A 15381-nucleotide genomic window follows, 5' to 3' on the forward strand; every position below is an offset into this window, starting at 1 on the left:
ATATGGGGATCTTGCACTACTTGATGATAATCTGATATTCAAGTCTTTCATCCAAGTTACATATTTTTTATTATTTTTTTTAAAAAAACCTTTGAGGGGGAGCAGATCTGTGAGCCTGGGACAGATTTTCAATGTCTGTTCTCAGTCCAGACGTGGGTACACATTCAAATACCCCGACTCGCCATTTGTAAGGGGCACTTTACATGACACATGCGTTATTTGAAAGAAAAATAAGCCATTGTATAATATTACAGTATTATTATAGAGCTTTTTTGTAGTGTATTAAAGGAGCTCCATTTCAGTGCTGCCGAATCCAAATATTGGATTGATTTGCAACGCGTGCTGTTGTGTGAGGCCCACATATGTTGGTAGGCAGGTTAAATAAATGGACAGGCCTACAGCTAGCCAGATCATTTATCCTTCTGTAGAGATGGAGGTATGCTCAAGGTTTACCGGTTGAGATGGCTCTGGTGAAAACATGCAATAAAATGCAGTCTGACAGATGGACATCTAACAGTGTTGCTCAACAGTCACTTCATTTTTTATGTATATTTCTGAACTAACAGCATTCAAAAGTCATAATTATGCCCAAAAGAAATAAAAAGAAAATTATATGATTTTTGTCCCTGTCCTCAGCGCTAAAAAAAAAGAACCTTTTTGGACAGCTGGCCTTATTTGGATATATTTTGATCCTGAATTAATTTAGATACCTTAATCCTTCTTAGATCACAAGTGGTTGTTTATAGAATGCCCCAAAAGCACCAATGTTAATTATGGCAACCACATCTCTCGGACAACACTGTAAGCTGAACCCACAACAACTTACTGGTGATTTGAGCTGTTTAAAGTCTGAAAGGCTGCAATTTTGGGACCTCTAATAAAGTGGTTTCAGCTGCAAGGTCATCCAGACAATACTTTAAGTCCCAAAACTCCTTCATTGGTCTGACGGTCTTGAGAAAGACCGTTTAGCAAGCTTGATTTTTACAGATATGTTTCTTTGTGTGTAATTGGACAAACGTATCTGTTTTGTGGTGTGTGTTACTGTGCTGTGGGTATTTAATGAAACTGTGGGATATTTATGACCGGCCAAATCCCAGTCTAATCCCACCCTTGATAATAACTACTGAGCATTAAGCTCAGTATCTGTTTTGTTAAACATGCCTCATAGGCCAGGTTAGGACCCATGGGCCATTACACTGTATATATTACTGAATAACCCAATTTGCACCTGGTATGTAATGTATATCTATAAATAGAGAGTGGGAGTTCATTCTCCCTCCTGGTCACTGGCGAAGGAGGCTTAACAGAGTGTCACTGGGAAAAGTGAGTTTAGTTTGCGTCATGAAATGGGCACCATGGGTTTAGGGTGAGGGGGGCAACTGTGGATTATAATGAGGTGTTTTTGGACCCGCGACAAGAGTCAAATTGCACCGAGCCTCTAAACTGAATCTGGAAGGTCACAGTAAGCATGATTAATTGACATACTTTTAAGTAAGTAAGTATGACTCCTGGCTGATGTGTGGAACTTAACATGAACGTTTTTGAATATATTGTTGTTTGACCCATAGTGTAGGCAATAACATAGCATAACAAAATCCTAGGTAACCATGTAGCTGTATTAGTGCAATCACTACAAACAAGGGCTAAAGAGAATGTAGCATGGATGTTATTCTTGATGATGTGCAGGGAGTGTTTAACTAACCTTGCAGTGCACACAGTATAATAACCCTTTATTTTAGCGTACTTCCCTTAGCGTGCATTTGTGAATAATCTCTTCAAACTGTGCACGCTTGGAGGACTGTTAAAAGGGCCTGCTTTGAGCAGGAGCGAGGGTAACTTTTCCCCAAAGGTGAACCATTCACACCTGGCTTCACGAAAGAGGCCGACTCACACAGCCACACTGTTGGGAGTCGCGGGTCTGAGAAACTGCAGAGCACTCCCTGCGAATTGTTGATGCTGGTCCAGGCATGCTGTTTATTTTCACCATTTCACGCAAGAATTTTAATTTATCGAGCGTTTCTTCTCTTCTTTTTTTATTTTTATAAATCGGCAAAGGCAAAAGGATATCTTTAGATTCAGTGCTCACTCCCCTTGGCAATTATTGCGTCAGAATATTCAAGTTTAAGCATCTGCAGCTGACTGAGTCGTAGTGATTCACATCTTTAAAGATTCCCAGTTGTACACTGGGCCATGTCATCAACAGTCAACAAACCTTCTATTTAATATACAAAATTTGGGGGTGGGGGGGAGCGGAGGGGTTAACAATTTTTTTTGGACTGTTCAATCTATGAAATACTGTATAGTATTATTTATTTATTCATTTAAATTGTCAAAAAATATTAATTACGTATGTTTTTTGTTTCAGCCATGTCTCATAATTTTTCTCCTTTGATTTTCATTTATAAAAATTTTCCTATTATAAACTAAACACTAAACTTTTTTTGTATAAAAAAACAATGTTAAACAGACACAAGTTTAGTTTCTAGGTTGCACAACAATAGAAGAACCATTTTTATGGCTTTCACCCTTTGCTCAAGCACAACATAAAAACAGCTTTCTTAAATTTGGCTAAGTATATGCTTTCTATCTGAAACCGACTAAAATATTCCATTGGCTTTATTTGCAAGTAAAAGTAGAAGGGAAAATGTGGATTAGCATTCTTAGACAAGAAATGCATCTCTATTAGCCTATTATACTTTGACTATTTGGGGTAGGTCTTTGGAGTATGTCTTTGTTTAAGCTGTGTGCCGTCTATAAGACCAAGTCCGCTAAATGTATATGGCTAGTGTCAGGCATAATTAGCTTTGACAGGGGCATTTAGTGGTTGTAATTCAAATCTAATTCAGAACATCTTAACTCTCAGTCTGTCAGAGACTTGAAATGCACTGCAACAGCGAGAAGTCAAGTTATGGTCCCAATCACTGTTCTGTGTGGCAGCACACTGATGTGTCAACAAGCGTGGTTATAAAAACAGGTCTCTTCAACCATAGAAAATGAATTTACAGTACAGAGTAAAAGGCATGAAATAAGCCTTGAATGGGCAAAGAAAGTCTCAGGCTTGTAATTGCACAATACTGTTTAAAGTCACAGAAAATAACATAAATACTCGAAATCTGCTTCAGATTTGGTGTTACCCGTGTGATTACCTTTAATGTAGGATTCCCATCACTTTGTACTTGTCGTTTTAGTTACTTCTACCTTTTTGAACTGCCTTCCAATTAAAATAACATCACCTAGAATTGTGGATATAGTTATCGGAAAGAAAACACACGAAATATCCTGAAAAATAGCATGTAGCAGGTTCAAAAAGGGGCAAAGTGAATAAATCACATTGGTAATTGCCTCTAGCATAGATGACCACAAGTTGGCAAACTTGGCAGTCTTCTGCTGGTAGGCCTCTAAAGCTGTTCAGGATTATTTGAGTCTCTTTGAAATATGGATCTGTTGCTATCTATTAATTCCTTTAATATTTCTAATGAGTCACAGAGGAACATTTAATTGTCTAATTTGATTTGTGAACACAAGTCAAATACAATTGTGAATACAATTCAGCACTTTGGGTTTAAAAAAAGCACTAGGGCTTCTAATCTTGCCTTTTATCTAGTTTATATGCTTTTGGCAAGGCATATCGTGAGCATTTTACTATTTATTTAAGCTTTATGTTTCTCTTTGGAAATATCACAGATGGCTTCTTTTTAGAGGCAAGTGGTGGAATGTCACTTTTTGTTCAGGGTATTTTTGGCAACACATTTTTTGGTTTGATTCCTAAATTGGTTTGATTCCCGGGTAGGACACTGCTGTTGTACCCTTGAGCAAGGTGCTTAACCGACATTGCTTCAGTACATATCCAGCTGTAAAAATGGATGCAAATGTAAATGCTATGTAAAATTTGTGTAAGTCACTCTGGATAAGTTTCTGCTAAATTCCTGTAATGTCAGTCTTTTGAAAATGATGCAAAATGCACCCATTTTAGCAATTTAATTTTTTCATTGGTTGGAGTTTTTACTTATGTTACTGCAGCCTGCATTTCTTAAATAGGCTGCTCTTGTTTGTGATCTCCTTTTCAGTGGTCTGCTATCTTTGGCCTCTATTGCACCACTGCACTTGCCTACAAGACAGAAACACTTTTTCCTGAATAAAGGCTGACTTCAACACTAGCACCTACTGGAGGATTGGAGGACAGTAGTATCTCAGTGAGGATAATCCAGTTGTGTTTCACTGCTATGGACTCAAAGAACTGACCATGGCACATACAATCCTTTAATTGTACCTCAGCAGTAGATAGCGGTGTTTCAGGAGAGTGCTACAAATAGGAAATTTATTATATGCATACAAAAAAGGTTGGCAAATAAAAATGTATCTGTGTCTTTGTTACACAAGTGTTGCACAGGTTTCAAACTTCAAGAGCTTTTTTATACATCCAGAGTCAGGCTGTGTTCTTGGCTTGATGACACCATGCAGTGTGATTGTTGTGATTGAGCTTAGCCATTGGACTATAGCCTATATTCTGATCAGTAATGCCATGACCGTGAGACTTTTCTTTTTAGTTTTTCTGACACGTGAGAGAGAATGTCCTATTCTGCAATCGACAACCTTTCTTCATGTCTTTTTTGTTTGTCAAAATAGTACTTTCTAAGCTGGAGGAGAATTAGTGTTACTTTAAGCTACGTATTCCTAACAGATAGCAATAGTCTTGATCTACAGTATTTTCTTACTCTGTCTGTCACATTTCAGCTTTACTGCATATAAAATTCTGCATTGCATAGATATAAAAATACCCTAAGTGCAACTTTGTTTCCTTTAGAATAAAAACATAAGGGAGTCACAATGCTTGTCCTTAACGATGACATCGTCCTTTTCAATGACATTCAGTGTGAATATTATGTAATAACTTTTGTATACCACACAAATTACATCCATCATTTAATATGACAAGTCATGTGTCATAGTCCAAAGTGAGGACTACTTGTAATATCTTGCAGCGAAAAACCATTTAAAAAACTCTGAGGGAGAGAGGAAGAGCAAACAGTGAGACTGCATTCATATGAACCAGCATGTTTTTATTCCTAACATAATATAACGCTTCTGTTAAGTGACAGATGATTGATGATGCTGAGCTGAATGGCTTTTCTAACCTTTTAAGTGCTTTAAAAACAAATTAAACCTTTCATCATCGTAACATGTCTGTTACAAGATGTGGCAATAGCTCTTGTTGTATCAAATTTAGTTGCGTGTCTAAATAATTTAGAAAAATTAAACTATTAATCATGCCAGCGAAAAACTGGCACAAGAACGCACATTAAGGCCGTAAAAACGTGCTCTGCCCATTAACAACACACTTAGACTGTTTCTAGCTGATTCTGAAATAGTTTTAATTAGTTAATTGTTCTGTTGGCAGTTCCCAATTTGTGGTGAAAGTTATCAATTTCTTGGGTTTCACTTGAAATTTGCAAAAGTAATACCAAATGCTCTCTGCAGTCTGTAAGTAATCAGATTATTTGACACCCTTCTATGTTTAAGCACGTTGTTTAGTTACTGGTCTAAGCTCAGTCCTCCTGTAGGAATGGACTGGGAAAAGTCATAAAAATAAGGATAAACACGTGTGGACGTGCTTGGTTACTTTTGTTGATATTGGATCAGTGTCTAACTTCACAACCCTCCCTGTGAACGCAGTGAAATTCTGAATTAATGTTCTGTAAACCTTGTGGGTAGTCCAGTCGTGGGACACACACGTGAGAGGTTGTTCAGCTATCATAGAGAAGGTGTTCAGCAGATACCCAGCTGAAAAGAGGACCAGCCTGAGGTGTTGCATAAAAAAAAAAGAAAAAAGGAAAGTTCACACATGGAGGTAAGTTTAGGTGTCAACGGCCTGCACTATATAAACCCTCGAAACGTCCAGAGAGAAAGCACCACCCACTCGCCTATTCTTTGTTATTAAGCAGGTCCAATAAAAACACAAAGGGATACTGTTTTTTATATGAGTAATGCATTAACCTGCTAGGAAAAGTTCATGTTAAAAGTATAGACTCAGACAGCATAAGATTTATGGCGATGGCTGCAGAAATTATGCTTTTCCCCCACTAGCGCTTTAATTATGTAATTATTCCCAGCTGCTTTTAATTTGCGGTGGGTTGTTAATTAGGGCAGGGTCCCCAGTTCAAGTGCTCTGACTCTTGCGATAAGTTGAGAATTGGCTCAGGGTCTACGGACTCCAGCCCTAGGGTGATTAGCCAAATCCGCAGCAAACTCATTTGTTATTCAAGCTTATCCAGCAGCCTCCTGCTGGGCCCAGAGAAAGGCCTTGAAACACACAATTTCCTCCGAGGGTCCGTCTTTATCTCCCCCTCATCAGCAACAATTGTCCTTAAATAGGGAGCAGTGGTATCTGTGTTTGCTTTCCCTATTAGGAGCAAATGCAGTGTAAACAGATAAGAACATGGCCCAGGCACTGATAATCTTAATTAATCTTCGCATCTCGGGTTATGGAATTCCTTCAGCGTAACAGCGGGAACACCAGAGAGCAATTGCCTCTCTTAATTGTCAGATTGTGATTCAAGTCAAGGGCACACTGCCTCCACAAATCAGGAGCCGGCACATTAACCACCGTTTTCCATAATGCCTCATTTTTGATCGGCTTCAGTCAAGGCTGTGGTCCCCTAAAAAAGAAAACACATTATGGCTGAAAGGCCAGCAAATTAGCAACTTAGCACTTTGTCTGTTTGTATTGTTTTCTGCACTAATACATTACAAACCTTAAGTATGGCACGCTGCTTTATGGTCCTACTATTTGGAAGTGATAACCCAGAACAGTGCATATGGGGTTAGATGAACAATGAAAAGAAGGACATGCTGCAGAAGATACCATTAAACACATGTAAAATGTACTAAGGAAGCCCATGCCTTTTTCATGGTATTTAGCAATGACTTTTGCTCATAGGCTAGGACTGTATCTATCAACATCAATTATGAACTTAAGGCAGTTTCAGTCTGGTAGAGAGTCAAAACATCTATGAAGTTGGTATTTAAGTGAAAAATGATTGGGGACAGAATACATTTTTTAACAAACATCTGCCCCATTTGTTTTTACATAATTGTTTTGCACAAATGCTTTAGATTTATTCATAAATTCCCCTAGTGAGGTTAAGAGGGGAGCTCAGCGCTTCACAATGCATTAAACGAGTATCGTCACGTAACTGCAATGGTAATGTAATAAATTGCACCCAGACACTAGCATTACAGTTGAGGCTTTTTGAAAACTGACATCTTGTGAAATACAATCAGAGGCCATTTACCCGACTGACATGAGAGAGTTATTACAAGATTAGCTGTGTTGTCTCCCTTGTATTTCTCCAGAAATTGGTCTGGCAGCATTGTAACAGCAGCACATCTTGCTGTATTGTCTCCATAATAAAAACAAATTGAATAAAAAGAATGGAAATTTGTTTGCATGAGAGCTGGATTCCCATATGCTATACATCAATAGTAATTGCTTCCAGTGCATGTTACATTGCAACACCTTGTGAGTGAGGTGAAATTGACCATGTTTTTTCACGCCTCAAGTTCATTAAGACCTATATTGACAAATGCTGAGCTCATTATTTAGTTTGTTTGTACATAATGGACAGACGTCTTTCTATTCTCTAAAAACACCCTCCCCATGTAGTCATGCATGCATAAATACAGTACTTCTGATGCTCTGAACATTTCTACAGCAATTCCTAGGCATTAATTCATCCACAGTCAATAGATACTGCAAAATGAACACTGCCTTATTCTGGTGACAAAGCAAATGCAGCTGCTTCTTTGAGAAAACCTGTATGAAAGCCGACTCGTTGAAACATTTATCTATTATACATTTTACTGGTCCCTGTGGAAATTTCCTTTTTACTTGGAACTATGCTATGCAAATCAAAACTTTTCCATAGCTCAAAGCATGCTGAGAGCCTTTCAGAACCTCACAACAAGCTCTGAAAATCACACGTAAAAGAGCTTTGACTACAAATGGAAATTATACTGCCAGTCTGGCATATCTGTGTCACAATATTGTATCATTGAGACTTTCACCTTCCAAATTACATAGCCAGAAAGGAAAAAATAAAATATGGGGATTGTGGAAGTTTGGAGCACCTAGACCATTTAGCTGTCAATCCTCAGGTGCCAAAACGGACACGTGTCACTGCATGAACACACACATAGACACACACACACACACACACACACACACAAATATAAATTCCTTGGGAACACAGTTGTTGCAAAGCTTCACTGTTGGTGAGATCAGGTCACTTTCCAGTACAAGTGGAAAACCAAACAAGAACAACAAAGGGAAATAAAAATATGTTACCAGAAATATTTGTCTGCCCCTATCCAAATACCTGCGACCAGCCAGGTCACAGGTCACTTGATGTAGAAAATGAAGCGAGTTACGATGAAAGCCGTAGCATTGTGACCGTGGTGAAAGGTATGCTTTTATCTGGCACTTCACCGGAAAGCCCCTGCCAATCATCCCCATGCTCAGTCGGCTTTTACACCCGCAGCAGTGAACTGCAGATGGCATAAAATGGTTTGTTGTCACCGTTTACTGAGGTGCACTGGGTGTACAAAGCCCCAGTACAGTTACCAATTGGAACATCTGGTAAACAAATCATAATGCTCAATGAAAAAACACATTAGAACCAGCAACATGACCTGTGTCTGAAAATATATTGTATGTGGTGTATTTTTGTATGTCACCTTGGCTATTCCTGCAAAGAATAGTATTTATAGCAGTCCTGCAAAAAATGACAATTTATAACATGCATACACACATGGCACATATGAACAAAAAGAAAACAATAATTGTGCAAACATAATGCAAATATAAATTCCAAGGTGGTTATCATTATTATTATTATTATTATTATTATTATTGGTCAAATGAACATCATAATATATATATTATGACCCTGATGTTTAAGCATTAGTGTGAATATGTAAGGAAAAACAGAAGAGCAACACTTCCTCAGGTGACTGAGAATGTCAATGCAGGACATGATCAGACTGTCAGTAAGAACAGTCCCACGACAACTACATTGAGAGGGATATTATAGTAGGGTTACAGTACATAAACCCCTCATTACAAAGCAAATGCATATTTGGGAGTTAAGTGGTGCAAAAACCTTAGGCGCTGGTCTACAGAGATTTGAAAAAAGTGATATGGTCTGATGAGTCATCCTTCACCATATTTGCGACAAGTGGGCGAGTGCATGTGAGGTGTACACCAAGAGATCGGTACAGGCCTGAATGCTTGACCCCTACAGCGAGGCAGTCTGGTGGCTCTGTTATACTGTGGGGGGCATTTTCCTGGCATGGTTTAGGTCCACTTAGAGTGAAGGGTCACTGCAAATCAATACAAAGTTATTCTGAGTGATCACTTTTATCCTATGATGAAACATTTCTATCCTGATGGGAATGGTCTCTTCCAAGATGGTAATGCCCCCATCCACAGGGCACAATGGGTCACTGAATGGTTTTATAAGTATGAAAATGGTGTGAATCATAAGCTATGACCTTTGCAGTCACCAGATCTCAAGGCAATTGAACTCCTATGGGAGATTTTGGACCAACAAGTTCTCTCTACCACCACTATCAAAATACCAAATGAGGGAATATATTTTTGACGAATGGTGTTCCATCCCTCTAGCAGAGTTCCAGAGACATGTAGAATCTATGCCAAGGGGTATTGAAGCTGTTCTGGTGGCTTGTGGTGGCCCAGCACCTTCTTAAGACACTTTTATGTTGGTTTTTCCTGTAATTTGTCACCCGTCTGTGTGTGTGTGTGTGTGTGTGTGTGTATATACATAGTGTCTTTGAACAAGATACTATATACTAAATAAATCATAGGAAAATGTAAGCTGTATAGATCTGCCTTGGATATGTGACTGCCATCAAAATAAAATAAAAACATGATAACTGGCCAGAATGTTTTGGAGAAAGAAGGCCTTAGGTGCCTGCTACTGATACTGTTATTTCAATTGTGGCACTTTTATAATAAAATAGAACTAGTGTTGAGCCTTATGAAATCAACATATAATTGTCATATAGACAAGGCCATTGCTTTACTCACCTTCATTAGAAGCTGCCATCAAATAAAATGGGTATTTAGATATTTCATTTTGCAGTTTTGCTTTCAGTGGCAGCCAAAACTAGTTTCTGCCCGAAGGTCAATTTACTTTTACCTGTCATTATGTAGTTGTTATTATTTTTCTTGCTTTCATTTGTATCACTACACCTCAATAAACTATTTGGAAATAAATAGAAATGGAAAAATCACAGCGGTGTATTTCATTTCATCCTTGGTGAGAATTCATCTTGGCACTTTTCCTGACCTCACCCACCAAGTTTCAGACATTTGACATGAGAAAGTAAAAAGGTGGGAGGTAATTTCCCATGGACAATCCCATGGAAAATTATGATTAAGTATGTGGATAATTAAAATATTTACCCTTATATTAATTCTGAATTAAAATGTATGTTGTAGACATTTGATATAACTACACAGGCCTCCTTCTGCCCACTTAACGTGAGCATAACAAAGTTTAGTGGCTAATGGACATTATATGGTCTGTTATATCTCTTGATTATTATACTGTGAACCTGAGCTTTAAAAAAACCATTAGCTATGAACATTAATCAAATTTATGTTGACTGGTGTATGAGGGCCTTTTCCAGATACCTCATAGTGTTTCCTGGTTTTATAAATAACTTTGACTTATTCACATATGCTTTTTAAATTAGAAGGCTCTCTTGTTTTTCTTTTTAACCGCACTGTTGGTTGGAGTTTTAATTATATTTTGTTAAAAGGGGGATTCACTGAATGAAATAGTGCAAATGTGCCCATGTATGTGTTGGAGGTAGAGTTTTGAGGCAAACCTCATATACCATTATGAGTCTATATATTTAGATAAAACTCGCTTTTGCACTGTGGAATAGGGAGATTTGAATTTACAAAAAACATTTTGTGCTTATAGCATGCAAACAATGTTATAACAGGTTGTTTTGTTGATATATGTAGAGAGTTGAAATTAATTTGGAAAATTTGAGAGGTAACATGGCTTCAATATTATTTTTTATCTATTTTAGTTCTTTGAGGTTTTAAAAGTGCATAATTTTGGTATTAATGCTGCAAAGTTTAAGCCGGTGGAAAAACCTTTTCACATAGTATATTAAGGTAGTGACACATACCCATGCATTATATCCATTAGCAGGTCATCCTTCCCATTCCATTCTCAGCAGCATTACCTAATTTATACAGTGGACCAATGTCTCTGTGTGCTTCTCTGTTCATTTCCAACTCTGCTCTCACTCATATGAAAAGTACCATTGTTGGAAATTAGTGTGCAAAAACTGTACAGGGGAACCAGATCTTGATTTTTACAAAATCCAGGCACCAGAGTCAAACGTTAGGAGAAATACCCTTGATACTTAATTTTACATGTGTTTGAAGTCCCTCGTAGTATAATAACGTATAATACCTGCCTCGGTTTTCTGCAGTGAAGCCACAGCCATGACCCAGGCTATTACAGACAGGCATCAAAAAGCCCTCTTTTTAAGTAGGATTCTGGCTGAATTCTCCTGACAGTGCATATTATTCTGCTGTCAGGGCAAAGCAACCATAGGTTTAAGCCAAAGCCTATAACTTGCTAACCCTTGGCTCTTAGGGAAACTGTGAAGCCTTATAAATCTTAGCTGGAGAAACACTTCAGCTTTAAATTGTGGTATGCCTCTATTGCGCCCACTATTTAGAGTGGATTGTGGATTGGGGTTGCGTGAAGGTGTGCTTAGTAGTCTGAAATGATAACGAATACTTGGTTGTTTACGGGTGAATTTAAGTGTGCTGTTCCAATTTGTTAATTTTGGCGAACACTTCCATAGAGTGCAGTTATACTCGCATCGTGTTTTGCCGAAGGCATTGGCAACGGCCATTTTCTTAGCTATCAAAACTAGATAAATTCTCGACTTTGCATTTCTGAAATTGGAGCAGTTAAGCTTTGATATGGATCAAGGTACAGATTTCTTTTTGACGGCCAAAATGCATTACTTTCCTCTCTGCATTGCTGTCAGCTTGCGTAATACCTGCTATTCGCCAGCTATCAAAAGCGATAGCAAATGGAACTTCCTATTCAGTTTGACAGTGCTTTTTATTCTAATTCCTCTCCTTTTTAATCCAGCCATTATCCAGTGTTTATCTTCTTGCTCTTATTTCCATGTTCTTAATCACCCTGGCAGGGTCCCTTAAAGTCTTTATGGGCTTCAGCAGCTGTTTACTGCTAACAGCTGCCAGACTCTAAATAGTTTTATTACACTGTCAGAATCGTCCTCCGCAGCCTTCTTATGGGCCGAGACCAGTAATCACTTATCTGCTAAAGGTTATGCAACAGCTAATCCAAGGCAGTAACTTGTCAAATTCTATCAATTTTGCAAGACAGCATTTTTAGGATTTGTTTTACCACTTCTGAACCCATAATTTTCTACTGAAAAATGTTTCAACGCAAGGAAAGTTATTACATTTTTGACACTGCAGTGATTCATTTCAAACCCCTTACATATTATACATGTGCTCTGTAAAGGACGTTCAAATTTGAAATGCTCACTAAGCTTTCAGTCAAAGCAGTGGGGTGTAGGCAGGTAATATTGTTTAGGGAGCATGATTTTCACAAAAAAGTTGTTTGTTTCCAATTCAATTCTGAATGAGGCCCTGTTTAACAAGGATATTTAAGCTGAATTTGTTTGGTACATCTCCAGCTGTGTAATCATAATATGTAAAATGTTTGTCGCACTGAATGGGGTGTGTGATTTGCATATGCAGGATGTGGAGGCAAGTTCTCTTGTATCTGGTTTTCTTTGAGCAAAACATGTGTTTGTGTAGTTCTTTTTTCATTTTTATACCTATGCTATTGCTATATTTTTATGGTCGATGGAATTTCACGCTTAGTTTCATAGTTATGCATTGACTGCAGCTGACCAGAAAATGTTGTTTGGGTTGTGAGTGGGTAGCCCTGGTATACAATTAACTCAGCTTATTAAACCAGTATGCCTGGGGTGTCTTTTTAAATCGCGGTTAAAGTGAGAGTGCTTGTGGTTGTGTGTGAGTGCTCCAGTATTCAGCGACAAGCTAAAGATCCCCCCCAGCCCTCAGAACTGATACACACCGCCCAGCCCCTGCCGCTAACGAGAGTGCTTTTTTTCGCATAGAAATGTTTAACATGTGACACCTCCACCCCTGCCACCCCCCTCCCTCCACCCCACTGCTAAAAGAAGTCGAATCAAAGTGTTCCATTTTGAGCTTATCCTTGCTCAGGCTCCTCCCACCCCCATCCTACTGATTTGTAAGTAAATCATGGCTGTCAGTATAGTAGCAACCCTGATTAAAGTTCAGGGGTTTAATAGATCATTTTAAATAACCCCAAATTACTCCCTCTCCCCAGCCGATCCACCTGGACCCCTGCCCTGGGTGCATGGCAGTTTTCAGCCGACGCAGTCCGAGCCAAGTCCAGGCTCGTGGTTCCTGCCTATTCCCAGAGGGTCCTGCGCTGCGGGCCTACACCAACATTCTCAGCTGTATTTAATCTGCTCTGAGACAAGCTGGCTATGAGAAAATGCAAAGGAAAAGGCACATATGCGCAGACATGGAAAATCCTGGACAGTTGGTCCGCTTTGTTCACTTGGTGAGCTGGAGTGCGTCCAGGAACAGCTCCGGGCTCCCCTGACGATACGAGTCCGTTCCAATTAATCGTGTTTAACCATTCTAATCACACTTTAGCACATTAATCCTATTTTCAATCCAAAACACATCTAAAAGGAGCGGCATGTGGACCCTTTTTTATTGCCACCGCAAATCAGATGAAACCCAGAGACACCAGGTCCCAGTTTAGCTTGCACTCTCACTGAACTTGGACTTCATAAAATACGGGCCCTCGCTTGTGGCTGAATTTATTGCATGATGTTGATGCTTTGACTAAAGAAAATGGATCCCCAAAGAAACTCTAAAAATGCAACTGATGAGGGGCAGAAGAAAATGTAATTATGAAAAAGGATATAGGATTTGCGCTGACAATGTTTCATGATTGTACAATACGCAGATATCTCTTCCAGTGACAGAATATCTTATCGGCTCTACATCCTGCCCCCAAGTCACACAGTCTGCTATTGGCCGTAAACCCAATTAATCTGGAACACCCCGAGGCAGGTTATGAGATCAGCGCATTTGTACGCGTTGGCGGAAAAAAAAAAATTGGGAACTGTACCTTTTCACTAACCTCCCTCCCTAAGGGATGTGTTCTCTGAGGGACAAGAGGACTGAATGTTTCTTCAGGAGTTCAGTGCTGGCTTAAGTGAAGTGTCAAGCTTCCCCCCAGGCTTTTACTTGGAAAAATGAAAAGATTGTAGATTTTCTTGGAGCCTCTTGGTGCTTTTAAAGTTTACAACCAGGAGTCTAATAAAAGGTGGTTGTGTATTGTTAATTAAGTTCTGCAAAGCAAACAGCCAGTCAAAACGGCTGCTTAATTGCCGCTTTGAATGACTTGACAGCCATGTAATGGCACCATTACGTCTTGGTCCAAGGTTGAGTCAGAGTGAAACATGGGAACTAATTAGATGTGAGGGAGGCTTGTAAGTGGAGTTTAGCAAAATTCTGAATTAGGTAAACAAACGAAAGAACAACTCAAACAATAACATGCCGCTTTGGACGGCTTGGATGCAGAACGAAGCATTTACATCATTAGCTCGGCACATAACCTGAAAGTACAGCTCAGGATGAGGTAATGGGAATTAGAGAATAAATCAGAGCAGCATGCTGTCTGTGACTTTTTAACCCCAAGGTAGCCCTGGAATACCTTCAATGGTTTTGATGAGTTTTTGTGGGACTATAATTGCCCCTGAATTTACTTGCATTGAGTTCTTTAAAACTGTTAGGCATGTGAAAACTGCTACGATGGGATGGCACTAGGAAGGTGTTGCCACGGAGAGTTCATGCTGTGGCACTAATTGGTACTTAGCATAATGAGGTTAACAAACAGACATTAATCTGTATAAGGCTTCATGGGGAGAAGGAGAGGTGGGGTCTCACATCATTTCTGTGAAATCCTTTCCTTTCCCTTCCCCGCAGTCCAGAACATTCCCAAAGCTCTTGAACTGTGAAGTGGGGTGGGGGTGGGTTGTCAGTCTGTAATCTTTTAAGCGCTTGGTCGCTGAAGACAGGACTGCTCAGTTTTAGAAGCCAATTTCTTTATTTCTTTTTTGATATGTTCCCACAGTATTATATGAGAGAACATTCCAGAAGCAACATGTATATCCCTTTTCTTGTTGTTTTTTTTTTTTGACTCATTAGAACAACGATGAAGC

General features: G+C 39.0%; 1 long non-coding RNA gene across 3 annotated transcripts in view; it reads left to right on the top strand.

The window, feature by feature from the left end:
- The window catches only part of LOC135248002 (uncharacterized), a 29724-nt gene that overhangs the window by 2370 nt on the left and 11973 nt on the right, over positions 1–15381 (top strand). The window contains exon 2 of one of the 3 annotated variants that reach the window (XR_010328343.1): positions 13467–14501. The exons of the other annotated variants lie outside the window; for them this stretch is intronic. This is a non-coding gene — a long non-coding RNA (uncharacterized LOC135248002). Of the gene's footprint in view, positions 1–13466; positions 14502–15381 lie in introns of those variants that run through there. 3 annotated transcript variants of the gene reach the window in all.

The sequence above is a fragment of the Anguilla rostrata genome, chromosome 1 (assembly GCF_018555375.3).
Source record: "Anguilla rostrata isolate EN2019 chromosome 1, ASM1855537v3, whole genome shotgun sequence".
NCBI classification, from domain to species: domain Eukaryota; kingdom Metazoa; phylum Chordata; class Actinopteri; order Anguilliformes; family Anguillidae; genus Anguilla; species Anguilla rostrata.